This window comes from Panthera leo, chromosome E1 (genome assembly GCF_018350215.1).
Source record: "Panthera leo isolate Ple1 chromosome E1, P.leo_Ple1_pat1.1, whole genome shotgun sequence".
Lineage (NCBI taxonomy): Eukaryota > Metazoa > Chordata > Mammalia > Carnivora > Felidae > Panthera > Panthera leo.
The window spans coordinates 32,985,740-32,992,963 of record NC_056692.1 but is presented as its reverse complement, the minus strand read 5'-3'; the positions used below and the strand labels follow the sequence as shown (position 1 = coordinate 32,992,963).

Below are 7,224 nucleotides of genomic sequence, written 5' to 3'. Positions count from 1 at the left end.
AGTTGGTAGCCTTTGTGGAGTAGTAGGCACAAATGCTAAGAACTATAATCAAAGTGGTAAGTACCCTAATATGGATTTAAATCTATAAACAAACAATGTTGACTGAGCACAGTAGGGAATGATTCATATTGGGAAGTAGACTAGACAAGAAGGTTTTGTAAAGAAGAGGACACTGGCAGTGGGTCTTGAAGTTGAAGCTGTCTTTTGTTACGTGAAAAGGGCTGGTGGTGGAAGTGTGGTGCATGAAAAAACCTGTGTGGAGAGTAGAAGCAGTCTGAACAGGCATGATCACATTAATACATATACCGTCAGGAAATAGCAAACGCAAAGTGCTGCTGTCACCCTGAACACACTTTACAGTAAATCAGAGCAGGAGCTTAGTAACTGTTGTTGTTTTTAAGTTTTATTTATTTATTTTGAGTGAGACAGAGACAATGCAAGTGGGGGGAGGGACAGAGAGTGAGGGAGAAAGAGAATCCCAAGCAGACTCTGCGTTGCCAGCACAGAGCCCGATGCGGGGATTGAACTCACAAAAATGAGATCATGACCTGAGCCCAAGCCGAGAGCTGAATGCTTAACCGACTGAGCCACCCAGGCGGCCCATGGAGCTTAGCAGTTGTTGAATGAATCTGTGTTAAATGCCACTTTTGCCTCTTCTGTACCTCCTCCCCTTTCCTGGCTGTAAGCTCTCAATAGTAAATGAGGGACCAGTGAAGTTTTCCATATACCCGGCTTTTAAAAACCTGGCTTGAGTTGAATCCTGGTAAAACCAGCAAAGGTACAGCAGATCACAAAGTCTTCTCTTAAAGAACACCGGTTTTGAAGCATGTGATTGAATTGGAAGATAACAAATGGTCGAAAACCCGAGCACGGGAATAACTGGAGTTTCTCCAAAAAGAAAGGGATTCAGTCACATAACAAGCAAGAAAGAGATTCTAAAATAAGATTTGGAGGGGAAAGTTTTATTTAATATGTACACATTGACTCAAAGAAAAATGTAATTATATTTTTTTCAGGCTAGATGTTTAAGCTGCACTATTTAAATGCAGTTAATAATATGAGAACATTCATTTTATTTTTTAGCTTCTTAGCCGATGGACTTTAAGAGATACAGCATATTGATGCTTCGAGTCAAGAGACTCTAAATGTCTTGTTCAAATGTTTTATTATATGTTGTTCCTGTGTGCATTTTATTGAGATAATTAAGTATTCAGTAAGAAGAGAGTATAGTTATTTTAGACCCTTTAACATCAAAAATTATACATTAGAATGAGCAGATTTTACAGCTGATATTATCTACTTAGCTTTCCTAATTTTGATGCCTTTGAAGGCCCAGAATACACACAGAAGTAGAGTTCATCTCTTTTTAGTCAGTTTACATTATTCCACTCAGTGTCCTTGGAAAATAAAGTGCCCTTTTTATGTGGATTTAAATGTGCACTCAGAATAGAAAATTGCATGTGTATTCTGTGGAAACAAATAGCATTTTGCAGTTAAATACATTTCTTTGTTACTATGCTCCCCACATAGGTACAAACACTCATTTTGTTTTAAAAATGTCCCTCCATAAATGGCATTTTTTTTTACCTGTAGTGTAGTCACAGGCAAGAAACAGAGTGAAAAGCTTTCTACACAAAATGTTCTTTATTCAAAGGCAATAAGGTATATATGTAGTTATTTTTGCCAAACTGTTTTACGAGACTTCTGTTTTCATCCTGCCTCCATGAACCTCACGGAAATACATTGCTTGGTGCAGAGAAAATTCCGATTTCATGCTTGGAAGAATTTTATCAAATATTTATGAACACAAAACAGTTGTTCCTGCTATACATGCGCATATCATTAATACACATACACAGGCACACACACACACACACACACACACACACACACACACACTTCCAATCCTCGCGTGCCCTGATCTAGATAAGCAGCCAAAAGCTATTTCACATGAATTATCCAAGAAGACATTTTCTGTACAATAGACATGACCTTGGCACTGGGCTCCTTTCAAAGCAAAGATGGACATTTAGTTTATAGGTACAGGCATCACAGAAAATATAAAATAAGGAAAAATGGGTGCAGGGTGCCTGTCAAATATCTTCTCATTAGCCAACTGAATGTAGTCATCTGGCTAATAACTAGGTTAACGAGGGGGCAAAGCTTTCCAGGTTCACGCATGACTGAAATTCATACAAGTTCCATCATTGGTTCAATACATGGCTCAAAGCACAAGGAAACTGTGATATTTGGGTGAGAACAAGACCTCAAAAATATTCGAATATATGTGTGCATGGCTTATGCTATTATGCCTTGCTCATACCTGCCACCTCGGTGGTCCTTAAAATGCAGTCTGGAGACCCTCAGCCTCAGCATCAAGTAGGAATTTGAAAATGCAAGTCCTCATATTCCATTGCAAATCTACTGAATGTGAAGCTCTGGGTATGGAGATACCAGCGCTGTATCAAACACTTCATTTTGATGAGATGATCATTGCATTCTAAGCTAACTATTTGGATGTAAATTTAAAAAAATAAAATAAAATAAACACTTCAGGTAATGTTAGAGTACCCTAAATCTCGAGGACTATTGCTTCAGTCCTTCCCTAGAGGCCACTGAAGATAGTTTTTGTACAAGTCAATCCTTCAGAGGACTTTTTATGATTACCTCCTTAATAATTACTTGAAACTCAAATCCCTGCTTAGTGTGTGCTTTGGGGGTAATCCAAATTAAGAATGCATTTACATTGCGTCAACACACACACACACACACACTGTACTCCTAATAACAAACTGTCACGACAGAGTTATTGTTTGATTAAAATATATTTTCACATGTTTGCTTTTCTTACTCGAATGTGAGTGCTTTAAAGGCAAAGGATATCAGGTATAATTTATCTTTATATCTCCTGGGCCTAGGAAAGTGCCTGGAAAATAATAGCTGTTCAAAGAATGTTTGTGAAATTAATAAATCAATGGATAAAATGGATAGCTTTTTAAATATGTAATTAATATTGATGATTATAAGCATCTCAAAGGTTACAGCCTAATCAACAAACGCTTAGAGTTGCCAGCGTACAGCTGTAGGAACCCCAAGTCAGTCACAACCTAAGAAGAAATATATGATCATAATGACCCTGAAGAATATGTAAACGATTTCTGAGAATTGACAGTGAACTGTGTGTGTATAGGGACTCCTGTCTTCTGAGTTCAAGTTATGTATTGCTGTGTTTGACAGAAATGCTGTTTTGTATTCATACTGGAACATTCGTTGCTGAAAATGTAAGTGTTTGAAGTATTTATAAAGTTATTTTTCACATAGGAACTGAGATTTCAAGGTTAGAACCATTTATCCCCATGGAGAGAAGATATAAATGAAAATATTACCAAAACTCACAGGGTAGATGAAGGTCATGACGGCATTGTGGTGTCAAATAAAGAAAAAAAAGATAACTCGAAATTATTTTGTGTAAATGGGAAGGTCCCCATTGTAAAAAGCTAGTTATTTCTGCAGTACAGTCTGTGTGGCACAAATCTCCATTCACTAGCCACTAGTTTTTATTTTTATAATGCTTTAAATGGGTACAGTAATTTATAGCTGGTGCCCAGAATAACTCTCTTAGAAAGATATGTCTTAAGAAGAAAAGTATTATTATCTATATTTCTTTTCTTGCATTAATTTTCTTTTGGTTATTGCAAACATTAAAGGGGAATATATGGGCAGTATAATTATCATAGTTAATGCTTTCCAGAAATACTGTATATTGAATTTGAAATAGGCTAGGGAACTTATTAGGCGATTGCTAAAACTTGCAGAGCTTCACCACATCTATTTTTTCTAAAGTATATAAAATCAATTGAAACTGAATTCTTTCTAGTGAAACTTGAGATAGTGTAAATTTCATTTATGCCAAAGATAATATCCTAGGTTCTGATCTGGAGTTGTTTTGTGGAGAATGAACAGACAGAGGCTAGTGAGATTCCTTGTTTGGGGTGGATTATTTATTTATTTATTTATTCATTCATTTGTTTTGAGGGAGAGAGAGACTGTGAGAGGATCAGAGAGAGAGAGAGAGAGAGAGAGAGAGAGAGAGAGAGAATCTCAAGCAGGCTCTGCTGCCATCACATAGCTCAACACGGGGCTCAATCTCACCAACCATGAGATCATGACCTGAGCTAAAATCAAGAGTTGAATGCTTAACAGACTGAACCACCCAGGCACAGCTGGGTTGGATTAAATTTAATTCCTCATTTTTTTTTCTTCTGTGTCTTCAGTCCTTTGCATCACCCCTCATGCTTTTTTATTCATTTTTCTTGCATACCTGTTAGAATGCATCTCTCTCTGCTGTTTTGAGTATCCTTCTTGATTGTTCCACCTGCAGAGAGGTTTTCATTTTATCATAGATCCTGGAAGTGACCTGGCCCTTGTGATATACTCTTTTTTTTTTAATTTAGTTTAATTTAATTTTAAATTCCAGTGAAGTTAACATACAGTGTTGTATTAGTTTCCGGTGTACAATATAGTGATTCAACACTTCCATACATCACCCAACGCTTAAAAATATGGAAAACTTCATGAATTTTTGAGTCATCCTTGTGCCGGGGCCTTGCTAATCTTCTGTGTATCATTCCAAGTTTAGAATATGTGCTGCCCAAGTGAGCACTTACTCTTTTGCTTAAAAAGCCAAGCCTGGGTGGCTCAGTCTGTTGAGCGACCAACTCTTGATTTTGGCTCAGGTCATGATCCCAGGAAGGTGGGATGGAGTCCTGTGTTGGGTTCCATGCTGGATGTGAAGCCTGCTTATGATTCTCTCTCTCTCTCTCTCTCTCTCTCTCTCTCTCTCTCTCTCCCTCCCTCTCCCTTCCCCTATCCCTATCCCTATATTCCTTCTCCACACTCTTGTGCTCTCTCTCTCAAATAAAATATAAATAAATAAAAAATAAAATAAAATAATAAAAAGCTATGGGCAAGTGGCAATGAGAACATAGTTTTAATCTTTTCCCCTTAAAAACAACAACAAAATGGTAATTACGTGAGGTAAAGAATGTGTTAACTAAACTTACTGTGGCAAAAATTTCTCCATACATACACATATCAAATTATCACATCAACACCTTAAACTTACTAGTGTTTTACATCAATTATATCTCAAAGCCGAAAAAAAGTCAGACAAACAAATAAACAAACAAACAGCTATGGGATTTCAATCTCCCATTTCATTGGTGATTCTTCTAACCAAGATTATTGTATCTTGTTTACATGTATTTTCTCTAATAACCATAGCATGTCATTCATTTTTCATAAATATTAAATAAAAATAAAATCTTCATAACTGAGAGGTAGGAAAGCTGGCTCACACAGGAATCTACATAAGCTCTTCCTTTCAATAACAGAGTTCTACAGCAAAGAGTTTTGCAAAGAGGGAAAAGATAGCAATTTTTTCACTTCATACTTGATGGCCCAGTTTCTTTCTCATTGGGAAACATCTGGAATTCTTTTGTTTGTCAATCGGAAAATTGAATTTTTCCAATTTAGCATTTGCTGTAAAAGATCATATTTTGATCACAAAACTGAGCTGTAAATTGTGAGGTGATACACACTCTGGATTATTTTTCTTCCCTGACACAGAACCACGGAGGAAACTTACAGCAAAGAATTTCAGTTAAACAAAATGAAACTTGTCCTCCCCTGGAAAAGAAATGATGTGGAGAAAACACCTCCTCTTTGAAGGAGCTACTGCAAATTAAAAAGAAAGGTCTCAGTGTGAAGTTGCTGGTGTTCTGTTGCAAAAAGAAAAAAAAGACAAGAAAACTCTATCAGGTCTTTTGGATGAGTGAAAAAAAAATAGGACAATGAAATGTATGTAAAACTTACAAAGCACTTTTTGAAGCTGAAGACCAGAGATTTTACAGGTGAATAATGACATAGTAGAAAATAAATCTCAGTTGCCTGGCGGGTGAGCTTAATGAAGTAACAGAGGATGAATCAATGCTTATCAACTTAATCATCAGTTAATGAACCTTCTGATTAAGAGTCACAGACCAGATGAAGTAATGGCAGGCAGATACGTCAAATTCAGATCAGTGGGAATATCAAGATCAGAATAAAAGTGTCTCTGTTATCTACTATAGAGAAACAAGGAGATGAAGCATTGTGAAAAGGCTTTGGACTCTATACAATGATTTTTATAAGAATCAGTTGACTGTGATATAATGTAATTATTGTTTTCTTTTGTTTCAGTCCTTCTTCTGGTGAAGACATAAGACATCGATAGAGTGCCAAGTGTTAATTTAAGATCTTTGCTAAGGACCAGGGTTTTTTGCTTGTTTGATGTTTTTTGTTTGTTTGGTTGGTTGGTTGGTGCTGTTGCTGTTTGGTGAGTGTGCCCAGTCTCTGGAGGAAGTATTCAGGTTAGATCTCAAATAAAATCAATGAGATGGGGCGCCTAGGTGGCTCAGCCAGTCAAACATCTGACTTCAGCTCAGGTCATGATCTAATGGTTCGTGAGTTTGAGCCCCGTGTTGGGCTCTGTATTCAGTTCAGAGCTGGGAGCCTGCTTCAGATTCTGTGTCTCTCCCTCTCTCTCTCTGCCTCTCTCCCACTCACACTCTGTCTCACTCTCAAAAATAAATAAATGTTAAAAAAAATTTTAATAAAATCAATGAGAACTTCTGAATAATTTGTTAGGAAGTGACCAAATATTATTGTGCATGGTAAACTTACATAAACCTGTTCACAGAACTAGAAGGGGCAGCCTTTGTATGGTAAAATGTTAGATGACTTGAATAAGTCAAAGCAGTCTGAATAATCTAGAACTAAAAGTACACCTTTGCTTACTCTAAATTACTCACTATTTAATCATCCTTCACTGAAATTTCACTCATGTGAACAAGATAGTGTCTGTAGCATATAGGAAACCAACAGGATGGCAAGTGGTTGGAAGGATCTGGGTGACACAAAGTTTGGACAAGACGCTTTAAGAGAATTTTAGAGACATTCCCACTATATAATACTTCCTTGGTTATGCTCACTCATGAATGAATCCCATGTTTAGAAAAATCTTGACTGCCCAACTGCATTGTTCAGGGAATACTTAATTTGTTTCTCCTTTTTATTAATAGAAGACGAATAACAAATATCTGAGCTAGCCAGTTTCCCCACAGGGAATAGGTACAATTCTACCCCCAAAGCAAAAGAACCCAATGTTTTAATTAGTCTGTACAG

General features: G+C 36.8%; 1 non-coding gene across 1 annotated transcript; it reads right to left on the bottom strand.

Annotated features, from left to right (window-relative positions):
- Positions 1 to 4,556: 4,556 nt before the first annotated feature.
- Positions 4,557 to 4,663, bottom strand: LOC122207528. The gene has a single exon (XR_006196929.1). It is a non-coding gene; the product is annotated as a U6 spliceosomal RNA (small nuclear RNA).
- Positions 4,664 to 7,224: the final 2,561 nt, after the last annotated feature.